At 37.6% G+C, this 14,341-nt stretch overlaps 1 long non-coding RNA gene across 1 annotated transcript in view; it reads right to left on the minus strand.

Annotated features, from left to right (window-relative positions):
- Positions 1 to 14,341, minus strand: part of LOC110390121 — a 53,395-nt gene that overhangs the window by 17,725 nt on the left and 21,329 nt on the right. Inside the window, exon 3 of the long non-coding RNA XR_002433577.1 lies at positions 805 to 924. This is a non-coding gene — a long non-coding RNA (uncharacterized LOC110390121). The remainder of the gene's footprint in view (positions 1 to 804; positions 925 to 14,341) is intronic.

Below are 14,341 nucleotides of genomic sequence, written 5' to 3' on the forward strand. Positions count from 1 at the left end.
TGAATTTAATAAAGCAGATTATTTGTTACTGGGAATAATACAGTAAAATGAAATCACAGGTTCTTTTCCACTAAGAAGACATCCTTACTCTGCAGCAAATTTTCCCTTTCTCTGAAAAGAAAGTTTATTATTCTACCAAACTACAATGTTAGTCCACTGTTTAATGCAAGTAAAGGACAAAAGCTGATCATGAAAATGTTTCCTCACAAAATCCCAGTCTTTTTTCTTTTTGTCAGGCAAGGCTTCTCCTTAAAGTTTTAGAGCTAATGTTTGCAGTGTCAGAACACTTCCTAGCCTGTTTCCTAAGCATTCCCACTTATTAGGAAGAAAATTAGAAACAAACTGCTTTTTCATTTAGTGCTTTGTCTGTAAAGAAAGCAGACTTTTCTGTCTTTTTGATTTCCATTTTAAACAGTAATTTTATACTTAAATTAGGAACAAAGACAAATATTTTCTAGAATGCATTCCTGTTCTGAAGACAAACTTATGTATTTGAAAATATTCTATGGGTTTTTTAACGTCACTGAAATTTCCTTGGACATATTTCCCTTAGAACTCATTTCTGTAAAGATTAAAATTGCATTCTGTGGCATTCAGTGTCATAATTTTACCTTGAAAACAGAATTAGTAGTTTGATTGGTGACCTCATCCTTACTTTGCGGTGTTTCATTAGGTGGACACTCCTATTTAGTAAGTCTTGAGTACTGTGGTAGCAAGACAAACGCAATATTCCCTTTACTATAATCATTGTGTTGTTCTCTGATGAATGGCCATAAATTTCACACTCAGACCAAGATATCCTACCAGTAAATTGAAATCCATCTACAGCATCCTCTTCCTAGTCCTTCTGATTACTTTGAATACCTTTTGGAATGTCACTGAAACAGCATCATTAACATGAGGACAAGGCAGTCCAGGTAGCAGCTGAAATAGAAAAACAGTTGTGAAAAAAAGAGAAAAAGAAGCATCCAGGCCAGATCAAATCCATTCAGTTGTGAAGTCTGAGCTCATTCTCATTTGTAGGCATATTCAACAATGTTATTCTGGGAGATACAGGCTAGCAAGCTGGTTTATCATGTCAAGGGTGCAGTGTTATGTGAGTTTTTGTCAGTGTGTAACTGGACATTGCCAGTAGCACTTACAGTTTACTCAAGGCAGCTGATTCTCCAAATCACTGCATATAATCTGTAAACTCATCTCAAAGGACTCTGCAAATGTTTTTTGGATACAGCTGGCTAGGTTAACTTGACCCACTAATTTTTTAACTCTAATGTGTGCTTGAAGGATTAGCAGCGGCTGTAGGCTGGTGTTATATTTTCAGCATCACAGAACACGCATGTCTCACTATGTAACTTTGAATGTGGCCATTCAGAATACATTACCATATGTCCATAAACTTGAACTGCCAACTATCAGAAATAGTCACCGATGAACTATTCATTTTCTTTTCTGTAAATCCAACGCTTCACTGACTACATTCTTCTCTTTTTAAAAAGATTGGATTCAACTTACTATCAGTTTCTAACACTGTTAGTCCCTTTTTCATTTCTAGACACAGTTAGAAAATACACGTTTTAGGTGAGATGACAGGTATGCTTTCCATTTAAAAGTGAGAGATGGAAACACCACGCTATCGGTTGCTACATATAGACAGCTATCGTAGGAAGATTCTAATAGATAACTATAAACAGGCAGGCCAGTTGGGTTCTCTTTAGGATTGCTGTGCTGCTTACAGGTGTGTCATGTTGTCACTTTACAGGAAAGCCTTTCCATGTTTCTAGGTGCTAGATTTACAATTAAGCTATTTTTATATATTCAGCTAAATGTTTACCGTGTATTCCAAGCTTAATTTTTCACCTTTTATGCATACACTATTCCCATTTCCTAGTTCACCTAAAAGCCATCATCAAAATGACCACAACAAAAATCCATAAATCTACAGCTGTCTAAAAAACAGATTCTGGTTTCAAATTTTTGCCTGCAAACCCTTTTCAGGCCACTTAAGTAGGACCAGTAAGATGCGTTTGATTTAGATCCTGTGATGTTAGAAGTGAACAATGACACCGTATTTTCCTTTGCTAGAGGGTTGTTTTGATCTGTCTCATACATCGGCCAGTGCTGACTAATACACTGGTTGTAAAGTATGGAGTTCAGGGTGATTGCGGAGTGTGTATTTATTCAGTGAAATTTTTAACAGGAGCGGCTGTATGCATAAAACGAAGAGTAGTGCTGACTGTTTAGTGCATGGATGTGTCCCAAAGTGAGTCTATTTACTTGATACTTAAGGGTAATATGCAGAATACCTTGAGAAATACCAAGAAAGCAAATTTTCTTCTGACATTTCATCAGATTAGTTTCCTGACTCTATTTCAGAATGGCTAGTGAAGACTTATGGAAATAAAAACTGAGATAGGATGAATAGGAAACAAATGATACATTTTAGTAGTCAAAGAAGGTTTTGCTTCATGCTTTGAATAATAATTTGGCACGGTTTTTATTTTACTGAAATTGTAATATTCCTCCCACTGCAAGTATTACTGGAATGGCCCCTGAGTTAGGTGTATTTTATTTCTCTCTTCCTTTGAAGCAGCTCTAGTTATATAAATTGTTACTTTTATTCCTTATGAAAAGCTGGTATTTTCTCCATATTATCAGTATGGGGCAATGCTTCTAGTCTGGTGTAATGCTTTAAATTATAAGATCTATTTTGCATTGATTGGCCACTAAATAAACCTAGACAAAAGCCATCTATACTAGAGCTGGACAATTCACGATCATAAATCAAAGTGTGTTTTTGTTACTGTTTTACTGCCTAACCCTACTATTAACTTGTCACAGTTGGGTTGCTTTTATGTTTTCACACACTGTGTGATGGATTAAACTGGTTAGCTGGCTAGATAGATTATATGCATTAACACTTAACAGCTTTGCACAAGCACTAGGCAAAGCAGAAGGCTTGCCCTATATAAAGCTTTAAAGAACCTGATTTGCTGTGTTTCAGTCCATGTTGATTCTTTTCACTTCATAATGGAAATAGACTTATGAACTGAAATATCTGATTGTATTTCTTGGGGGATTCTTACTTGGGAGCAGTATCATTGAGCTTCCACGCTTTTCCACTACCCACAGACAAAACCACTTAGAAATTCCAGGTACAATCAAATTTGTGTTGGAGATAGCTTCTGCTTTTTGTTATTTTTAGCATGTTTGCAGCCTTTTCAAAGGTGGTTAATTGTGCTACGTTGATTTTCACTGTTTAATTGACTGTCAACCTGCAGATTCAGTATGGGATTTTTTTGGTGAAGACATAAGATATTTGCTTCTGGGATCTTCAAAGATCAATACTATAGAAGATGCCACATAGTAACAAGTCATATGAGCACCTACTCCCATTCTTATTCTTCCCTGTCTAAACCAGCTTTCATTGAAATGTTTGTTCTGTCCTGATGTTTATGTATTGATATTTTTTCAGTTTGTTAGTAATTGTTGCAATTTGGTTTGCCTTCATAGTTTCAAGTATGACATCTGAGAGCCTTTTTGACAGTTGCCCCCATTCCCACCCTTTCAGGAACAGTGGGTGTTAGGGACTTTCCCAGCAGACCTCATGGCGTCCAGTACAGAAACTGCAAGCATCCTTCCTACAGACAACATTGATTACATTAGCTGATTGAATTGAACTTCGCTGATAAGAAACTGAACATGAATTAAGCTTCAGTGCTGCTAGTAGCAAGAATTTGCTACACTATATGTGTAGCTCTTCTAGAAAGGTCGTACTTTCCTTAGCTTAGGTGACCTTCTGGAGTCACCCTGTGGCACTTAGGTTAAACAGCTAGTCCAAAAAGGTGGATAGACAGACCTGCTAAGCAGAACCAGCAAAATATTAAACCAAATACTGAAGTATATTTTTCTTCAGTGATGTAAAGGCAACACTTACTAATGTGGACGTGCAGTACACCATGCTAGGGTGGCTAGCTCTGCAGAGTTATTTTTGAGGGGTAGCTGAGGAAAAAAGAATTACTTTTCTTGTAGTCTACACGCCTTTAAGGCAGCTGACCCTGAGATATCATTATGGGTTACTTCCTTAAGTGTTTACACAGCTTTGTATCAGCAGCTGATCATTTGTGTAACCAGCGCAGGGAGTCTTAGAGCCATCCCATTTCTCAGCTTTCCAACCTCTGCCAGCCTGTGCTCTCAGGGGCTCTGATGTGCCTCTGAGAGGTCTGAGTTATCAGCAGTGTTATTCTCACATTAATGGGAGTTCAGGCTTAAAAATGTCTAGGGATGTGCTTATTTATACAGGTACACATACACTTTTGTAACTTGGTGTTGAAAGTAATCCAGTCACAACTTTATTCCTTCCGGGTTATATCATCATGTGCAACATCTGAACTGTATTTCTTGTTTTAATCAAGATGAGTAGATGAATTACACTTAGAGCAACTGTTCAATGAATTCTCAGTGTAAACCCAGACTGAACACTGCTTATTTCATATTTGTTTTCAAAAGGGCCTGCAGAGGCTCCTGGATCAGAGGCAGTATTAGAAGAATCTACGTGATAAAAAGATTGTCCATCAGGTAGAAAGAAGGATAACAAGTAAATGAAATAGATAGATAGGATAAATAAAACACAGTAATTAAAAACATATGGATAGAGTAAAAACATCTGTTAAACAATCTCCTGTTTAGTTGTGATAGAAGAGCTTACAAATAACACAGAAGTGGCAGGTTTTAAAGATGGGCATATACAGTAATGTTCCCTGTGCTGAGAGGTGAACATAATGATGAGAAAGAGGGACTGGAAAAATCTGGCAGATATGTGATCTGGTTGATGTCATTCTCAGATGGGAAACTGGAGCCAATAGTTTGTGAATCTCAAGAGCAAAGCAGGTTAAAACTAGTTAATTGTATATGAAGGCAGAAACTTCTAACATGTTATGAAAAAAAAGGAAAAAAAGATGATAGTGGGCGTGTATAAATTCACAGTGTTATGTAAAAATGGAAGTATAATTTTTCAGGAGGCTATGAACACAGCATTTTTCAAGATTATTTACAAAAGCCAATTTGTGAAGCACAGAGGACCTACAGGAGAGCTTTGACTGTGTTGGGGGTGATGTGGTATGGTGCAACATGGTATCATAAAAATGGTATGGTACAACACGACTTTTTAACTGGAAGAAAAGGTCTAAAGTGAGGCACAAGCTACAGGACAAGTGATGTGATGATGAGCGTGTCCCTGTTGATTCAGGTGTATGTATATTAGCATAACGGCTGTCTCAGTGTGCATTTATGCTTCTTGTGATGTTCTGGTAGGCATTACTAAATATTACAAAGTCAGAATTACATTGCAGCATGATAAAGAAAAACAAGAATATGATACAGTATGTTGTTTCTTGGTTTAAAACTTTGCAAAACTGCTAAATATATTTTTAAAAGTATCGGCAAAATTTTCATGAATCATGGCACCTGACTGGATTTACCTCAGAGTGTTGAAGAAGTTAGAGGATGTTACAGCTAGATCCCTCTCAACAATTTGGCACGAGTCTTAGGAGTCTGGGGACGTCCTTAGTAACTGGAAGCATGCCAGTGCAATACCTATCTACAAATAGGACATGTGACAAGACTCTGTTAACTATAAACCTGTTAATCTAACATCAGTGCCTGGACAAGTTATGGAGAAGATTAACATTGTAGATATCAAAAAGCATTTAAAAAGCAAATATGTTGTTAGAAAGAGTCAACATGAGTTTTGTGAAACTCCTGCCTTAGTAATTTGATCTTCTACAATATTGGTTGGCCTGCGCTGTGGTTGAAGTGGGAAAAATCTTTGTAATGTTTATGGCATTTGTCTTGACAAACTGTCCAAATGTGAGATGAACAGACAGGCTTCAGTGCAATGCTGGGTGATGAACTGGCTGAACAGCAGAGCTCAAAGTGTTGTGCTGGACGGAACTACAGCTGACTGGTGGCTGATCACCAGTGGTGTTTTTCAGGGCTCACTCCTAGGGTTGTTCCTGCACATCACATTTTGCAGTGATCTGGATGCAGGAGCTGTCTTTACATAGCAAGTTTGCTGATAACACTAAACTGGGAGGTGCTGTTGAATACCTGGAGAGATAACAAGCTATGCAGAATGATCAAGATATACTGGAGTGCTGGCTGATCATCAATGGCATGAAGTTCAACATTCAACAAAGGAAAGTGCTGGATTCTGCATCTGGGATGGAGTAATGTCGGACACAGACACAGACAGGGAGACAAGTGGCTGGAGAGCAGCACAGTAGAAAGAGGTCGGGGTGTGCTGGTCTACAGTAAGCTCAGTATGGATCAGGAGGGTGCTCTGGCAGCAAAGAGGGCAAACCACTTTTTATATGCATTAGACACAGCACAGCCAACTGGTTAAAATATGTGATTGGTATTTGTGTGGCCTCACTTTGAAACTTGTATGCAAGTTTCAATCTGTAAAAACAATATATGCTCCAATATGTAAAAACAGTGTAAAGATACTTGAAGTTGTCCAGAGGAGGCAACAATGTTCACAGGGCTGGAAGGCAGGTCCTGTGAGGAGAAGTCAAGGAGTTCGTGCTGTCCAGTCTGGGGAAGAGGAGGCTGAGAGACAACAGAGCGGTGCAAGGGGATTTCAGACTGGGCTTCAGGAAAAATTCCTTATAATGAGGGTAGTCAGGCAATGGAACAGGCTTCCTAAATTGGTGCTTCTTGCCCCATACCTGCCAGTGTTCAAGAGGCATTTGGACAATGCTCTCATTAATATACTGTAGCTTTTGGTTAGCTCTGACGTGGCCTGGCAGTTCAACTTGATGATCTTTTTAGGTCCCTTCCAAATGAACTACTCTTCTCTATTCTATTCTATTCTATTCTATTCTATTCTATTCTATTCTATTCTATTCTATTCTATTCTATTCTATTCTATTCTATTCTATTCTATTCTATNATTCTATTCTATTCTATTCTATTCTATTCTATTCTATTCTATTCTATTCTATTCTATTCTATTCTATTCTATTCTATTCTATTCTATTCTATTCTATTCCATTCCTTTTGTGGGGGTTTCCACATCATTCCTGTGAGGTAGAAGTAATTCTGAGTTAGTAATTAGATTACCAAGTAGTAATACATATACTATCCCAAATATCTGTGTTTTATTTTGCTTAATTTTCTCCCATTAGTACTTTTTTAAATAAGGATTGTTTGTAGAAATGATCAGAAAAAGAAGGTAGTTTTCTTCCAGTCCTTTTTTACCAGAGGAGGGCTAGGAGTGGGCAATGTTCTCTATACTGCCTCTTTTCTTCTGATCCATGCAGTGGACCTATTGTTGGAGTTATAAGGATGACCTTGAGCTCTCTTAGGCATCCACTAGCTTATCATCCTCTCGGGGAAAGGAGGAAGCAGAGGACATATTTACTCACAGCAGTATTCTCAGGTGCATAGTATCTCTGGGAGACTGTAGCTCTAATATTACTCTGCTACAGGCTGTATCTCTGCCTTTGTTACCGGCGGTCCTGGTATCCTGTGCATGTGAGTTTCATTATATTCCTCCTTTAAAAATTCTCCTATCACTTCTACAGGCAGGTGTGGAAATGAAAATTGTTGTCTAGTTACAATACCTGGAGAAAGTCGTGATGACATTAAATACAATACACATCCTGTGTGGAAAGTAATAGACATTCCTGCCCAGCACCACTCTCAGAACTCACTGGTCTCAAGATCTGCTTTGAACAGAGTGTAGAACTACTATCAAAAATTGCCTCATGTTTTTGTGATGCGGATTAATGTCCACTGGAGGCTAGGATGAAATCACTGAACTTGTGTTCACTTGTTCCCTAAGCCAAAAATTCTAGCTCACTGTGCTGGAAACAAAAAGTCTGGGTGACATAACGTTTTCACTCACGGCACCGCCAATATCCATCCCATCTATTATTGCTTTCTCCTGAAGTCTGTAGTACTGTCACAATGATTGCCACCTCTTTGGCAATGCAGTGAGAATGAAAGCAAAAACTTACAAAGAATTATGCAGTTAAGCAGCTATTCTGTGCAAGAAAAAGGCATCCTTTTTGAAATGACCAGCCACAAAAACTACTCAAATTTCATCAAGTGAATCTGTTTTCAGGAATTATAAAGAAAGCATGTCATAGTTCCTTCTATGTGAATGGACTACTTCCTGAGATCTTCACTTACTTTGGTGGTTTGTTAATGGGCTTATGAGCAAATGTTCTTTCCTGAGAGATCACACGATTGAGTCTATTCTTCTAACATATTATTCATTGCCTCTTAAGATTCCTCAGCAAAGCCAGTCATCTTCATCCCAGAAAATAACAAGCAGAGCAGCACATGCAGTCATGTTACACTGGCAGGATGTCAAGAAAATGAAAACAAATGGTTTGAGTCGTCCTTCAGGGGATAAAGAGTTCAGTTACTAAGCTACCCACCAGAAACAATGTGATTTAGTCATCTGGGATGATTTTATTTCTTTCTCTTTTGTAGGTTTTAACACATAAATCTCTATTTTATTGCTAGAGAGAGGTATCAGTGAAATTTGGGACTGTTTTTGGCATGGTCAGGGTTTGTAGACTGCTGTGTTTACAGGTGCTTGGGTAAAGGAAGAAGCAATAACATTAGTTGTGTCCTTATTTGCTCAGGTTTGTGAGCACATGTATTTTTAGACTGCCATGCAAAAAGGTGGGTGACCTACTTTGAGGTACTCACGAATGTGCTGTTATACATGCAAGTATCTTACATGCTATTTCCCTCAGTGAATCTCTGTTTAAATCCTTTACTTCAGGGCTCAAGTCACCTAAAGCATTTATTAAAATAGACTAGATGAATCATGAGAGAAAAGAAGTGAAATTCCAAGTGATGTTACCCTGCTAGAGCAAATACAGGGCATGGGGACTTGTTCCTATCTCTTCTTAAACAGCCTAAAGCAATCAGCTTCACTTTTGCTGTATACATGTAATTCAGATGGATGAAATGTCTACAGTGCCATTCCTTCACTCACATTTGTGGGTACAGCAACAGTTGTGTTCCTTAGGGCACACTGAATCTTGTTGACATTTGACTGGAAAACAAAGACCAAAGTCCTTGCATAGATGCTTAAATCCCCTTTACAGAACTTTGTACTGAGTAAATAGTGAAAGGCAGGGGTTTATAGTGTGAAAATTATTCATAACAAATTCCCTACTGTACAGTCTTAGTTTGCAGGAAGAATAGGGATACTACTCTGTTTTCAAAGTGAATGCCAGGGGCAACATCGTGTCTTGACAGAACAGGCACGTTACACTTCCAATACAGGTGGACACATGCACACAGGTTAAGATCACCGTTAGCGGTCATGGGGATATGGAGCCCCTGCAGTGCCAAGGAGATCAGCACAAGCTCCAGGTGTGTTCCATCTTATAGCACTAGCCTACACTCAATAGAGGCAGACCAGTGTCCAACCCTGAATCAATACATTTGAAACTGCTAGCTGTAGCACTTGACTGTTGAATGAGAGCCATACTTCTTCCTATCCATTACAAGTGCTTTTCTAAGGAAAAAAGTACTGCTTTTCCCACTGTCATTCAGTCGCTTTTTAATATCAGTAGAATTTAGACTGCTGGGAAATCATGAAATTAAAGCCAGTAGCATGCAAAATTTTTCTCACTTTGTTACAAATACTTTTCTTATGGTCACGTTTTGCAAGAAGTTTCAGGAAGACTCAGAATGCATGTGACAACATTAATTTTGTTTGGTTTCAGAAGCAAATATTCCTCTCCCCTGTCTTCTCAGAAAGGAGACTTGACAGGATTATATTTTCTAAGTGAATGAAATAAAGTAGATACTATTTCCACCTGTGAATAATTGAGCAGTAGTCTCATATTCTTGTAATATAATAAGACTTAGTGTGTTTATGGCATTCTGAACAACATTCATGGCTTTTTAACTATAGATTAATTTCTAATAGGTGTTTTCATACCAAAAAATATAGAGAAGTCTTAAAAAATTGCATAGAGACCGAAAAGATATATACAATTTTCAGCTGTATTTTCTACCTCCTTCTATGAAAACTAAAGTATTTGAAAGCAGGGTCATGAAATTGTAGTGCCACTTCAGCTATATTGTGCTGTGACTCACACGGCACTTCAGTAATAACATGGATTTTTACAAGGTAATTCTTCCTAAGAGTTATTTGTCTTCCCTGTTTTCAATCAGCCTTATAGAAGCTGAAGCACTGGTTTAACTATCCTTTCCACAATCTTCCTTTCCACTGCCTCATATTCAAAGCAAATACAGAAATAACACAGTGGAGCAGCTGTCTGTATATGACATGTTTAAGTCTATTGGAGTTTTGACTTTTTGGAGGTATTCATTAGACCTTGAACTACATTCTATTTTGAGGGAACTTTAGCAGTTAGAGGTTAAAGAGTGCCATAGTAGAGGCAGCTATTTTATCTGCCTCACTATAGTTGTGGGTGTTTTTTCTTCTTCCCCCACACTAACAGTTCGTTGACCTTCACTGGAAAGTATCGTTAGACCTGCTTAAAATACAGGTGCTCTTTACTAAACACTTTTATGTTTTTTCTCCCATTGCTAAGTGTTAGCAAGGATAATAGGTGAGCTGTTTAAAACAAAAGAGAGGCTATGATAGAATGGCTAAAAAATTTTTTTTAATTGTTGAATAAAATCCAAGATACAATGGAAGACCAAGACCTATTGTGTTTATTCTAAAAATAGGCAGGTATTCAAAACATCTTGATACTCTCTATTCCCTGCCAAAAATAAAGGTTTTCTATATTGGATTTTAAAGGCTTTTCCACATGTACTGTTCTTTGCAGGCAACTGGAGAACAGACGATGCTCTACTGGGTAGTATCTCCTACTTTGACTATGGTGAGATGTACTGCTTCAGATCACAAGCACTTTATTTTGGCTCTTCTTGATCCAGTAGTGACTATTCAATGATTATTCAGTCTTGATTGGATCTCTATTATTGGATATTCTAAGCTTACTCAAGAGATCTCTAAATGAGGACATGTATCTTTATAAAACAAATATTGCAACTGTGGCAGAAATTGATGCAGGAAATGCTGTATGACATATATAGTTTCTATTATATGAGAGGTCAGATGTACATAATTCTTTAAAACTATGAACTTCTCTTCCAGGGGACTCATTACTCCTCCTACATGTTTAAAAACTATCTTCTGATGCTACTCAGTTATATTTCTGGGTGTGGTTTTATGAATAACAATGTCAGCTTAGCTCCTTTGCCACAGTATCCTCGTGTTTTTGTGTGTGCGCAGTTTCTTCTTGGAGGAAAACAAGAAAATAAATACTTAAGGGGAAGCAGAAAAGCTCAGCAAATTTCTTTTTGACTTTAAAAATAAAACTGTCTTCACTTCCTTCTCAGTTCTCAGAAAAGATACTTTGCTTCAGGGTGTTCTGCTGTTAAAACACATGGGACTGATGAAATGAAACCTGTCCTTGGGAAACTCATGGGCAACTTCCAGCTCTGCATGGAGGCCCAGGCTCTGAACTGGTGTGACTCAGCATGCAGCAAGTTCAGAGCCTACCATCAGCACTAGGTCGCTGATGCTACTAGTGAAAGTTATTTTCTATTTAATTTTTTAATTAATGGAGCTGAATGAGAATCTTACATCAATAGATTAGTTCTGATTAGAAATGTGATCATTTATTTTTTGTCCCTGCCAGCTGTTATCTGAGAATATATAACTTTGTGCCATGGTACAAAACTTCGTCCTTGTTTACTAGCTCCGTTGCTGCTAGTGCAATGCACGTGTTGATTATATGTCTAGTACCCTTGCATATGTAACTGTGCTGCATTGTTCCTGAGATCTTTCTCACATAGCTTTTAAACATAATTTGAATAGAGGAAAAAAATGTGTTGCTAAGATCTCTTTTCATATCTGCTTAGTCTCAAGCATGGTTATACAACAGCTTAATACCATGTTTTTATGCACTGTCTGCAGGTTTTCTACTTTCCTATGGAATGTGGATTTGGGAATTTATATTTGATTTACTCAGTGAACATGATACAGATTTTATCATTACTAATTTTCGTTCCATGTGCCAATTTTGTGTTCTGTGTTACAAATTTTGTTACTGGAAAATCTCCCAAGTTCAGTAAATAGATAAAGCAATTGCCAAAGCAAACTTACTGATATCCTGAAAATTACTCAATGTAAATTATTTTTTGGGGGGGGTAGAAAAGTGATTTAGTAAAAGAATCGGCCAAACATTTACCTTGTTTGAGGTGACACCTGGGATGGATTTAGCACAAAGCTGCTTTTTGCTCTGTTTATCATCTTCATTACTATCAACCTTTCAGTTTTTTCCTAAGCAAATACATTTTTTCAAGCATAAAATGCTAATGCATAAATATGTGTTGTCCTTATAACCTAGAGTTGAACAGAAATGCATTTTATTTTCAGTAAGGATGAATACTTTACTAGAACAGTAATCACTTGATTTTTGCTAAAACTAGTAGCTGCGAAAAAACCTCCTGATTTTTGTTTGTTTATTGATTCATTTTGCAATTTACGTATGTATGTTTCATTAGTTGTTTTGCTACCTAATGAAAATCGCTTAGTGACTCCAGTGAAGTTACAATCTCCATAAATTATCTCCCATATTCTTAAATCTGTCCCTCTTGGTTTATGCAGAACACGATTCTGTGTTGCAGTGTATTTGGTTCAAAGCAGGCTGTCTAATCACTAGGATTTATTTTGTCTCCCAAACCCCAAACTAAGAAAAAAACATATCATTTCCTTTCTTAAAGGGACTTCAGAATTATGAAGGTAAAATGAAATAGGAATTTGGATTCCCCACTCAGAACTAGCGCAATTCTTTTTTTCTTTTAAGTTTCAGATCCCTGCAGAGCCACAGTTGGGATGGAGTTTGTGGCATGATTTCTGCAAGTAACTACTGGGGAAGTAACTCATCAGCTAATTTCAGATAACTTTGTGGATCATCACTGGCCATCATCCGTCTTAAGTACAGCTCAGAGATGACAGAATCTTATGATGATCCTGTCTGAATCTTTCAGTTCTGTAACTTATCTCAAGGCCTGAAATCCACCATGAATCCCCTTTGCTTCCTCTTCCAATGACTGCAGAAAGACTGTCAAGCAATGAAAGATTAAGAGAGTGATCAAGATTTAGATCACAGCTTGCCTCTGCTCTAGTGCTGTATATGTCCCCAAGATGCTGAAATGCAGGAGTGGTCTCTGCCAATTGATCTGTGAATAGTCTTATTCTGTCATGCTATAGAATCTTTTCTCTTAGAAGTCAAATGTAAAGTCAGCAGGGAACATTTACAGGCTAGTTATCTATGAGCTAAAAAGCTAATATCAACAGTCAGTATGTTACAGCCTAGCTAGGATTTTTTTTCAAAAGAGATGAAAGAGTTAAAAAAACTATGGATCTATTGCTTAGAAGATTTAGGTGTGGTAACTGTCTGTCTGGGACACAGGGAAGCACCTGATATTTACTTCTGAAATTAAAATTCATCACTGAATATTCAATACCTTAAGTAAACATCAAATTAGGAATTGTCATAGAACCTAATGCTTCTGGAAGTAAAATAAAAACGTGCTTCTTAATATTGCAACAGTTACCAAATTCCTCACTTTAGTGGCTGAAGAACTTGAAGAAACACAGAGGAAAATATGGTAGATATTGGTTATATGTGATACCTCTACGCTCTCAAGAGCAAAATTGATTGGAATGGAGAGCCTTATTTTGGTGTGTTTAACCTGTACACATATTATTATTTTGCATATAATGACAGTGCAGTATGTCAAAAGAGAAACTATCAGAAAGAAGGGGACAGACTCTTTAACAGGGTCTATTGTGATAGGACAAGGAGAAATGGTTTCAAACTAAAAGAGGGGAGATTTAGATTGGATATAAGGAAACTGTTTTTCACAATAAGGGTGATGAAGCACTGGAACAGGTTGCCCTTGAAGACATTGAAGGTCAGGTTAGACTAGGCTTTGTGCAACCTGATCGAGCTGTAGGTTTCCCTGTTTATTGCAGGGGAATTAGACTAGATGACCTTTAATGGTCCCTTCCAACTCAAACAATTCTAAGATTCTGTGATATAAGAGAGCACTTTTTGCACTGGGAGAAGTTTGCGCTAGACCATACAATCTTGAGGAGTTCTTCCAGTCGTATTGGTTCAGCTCCCCAAAAAACTCTGCTTCCTATGCAGCTGAGCTGTGTAGCTGAGAGCTTGCCATTTGTTATCTACCATCTTTATACTAGAAATATCTTGAAAACAGACATGACAGGAAGAAAGTTTCCATGTTTTGCCAACATATAAAGAAG

The sequence above is a fragment of the Numida meleagris genome, chromosome Z, assembly GCF_002078875.1.
Source record: "Numida meleagris isolate 19003 breed g44 Domestic line chromosome Z, NumMel1.0, whole genome shotgun sequence".
NCBI lineage: Eukaryota > Metazoa > Chordata > Aves > Galliformes > Numididae > Numida > Numida meleagris.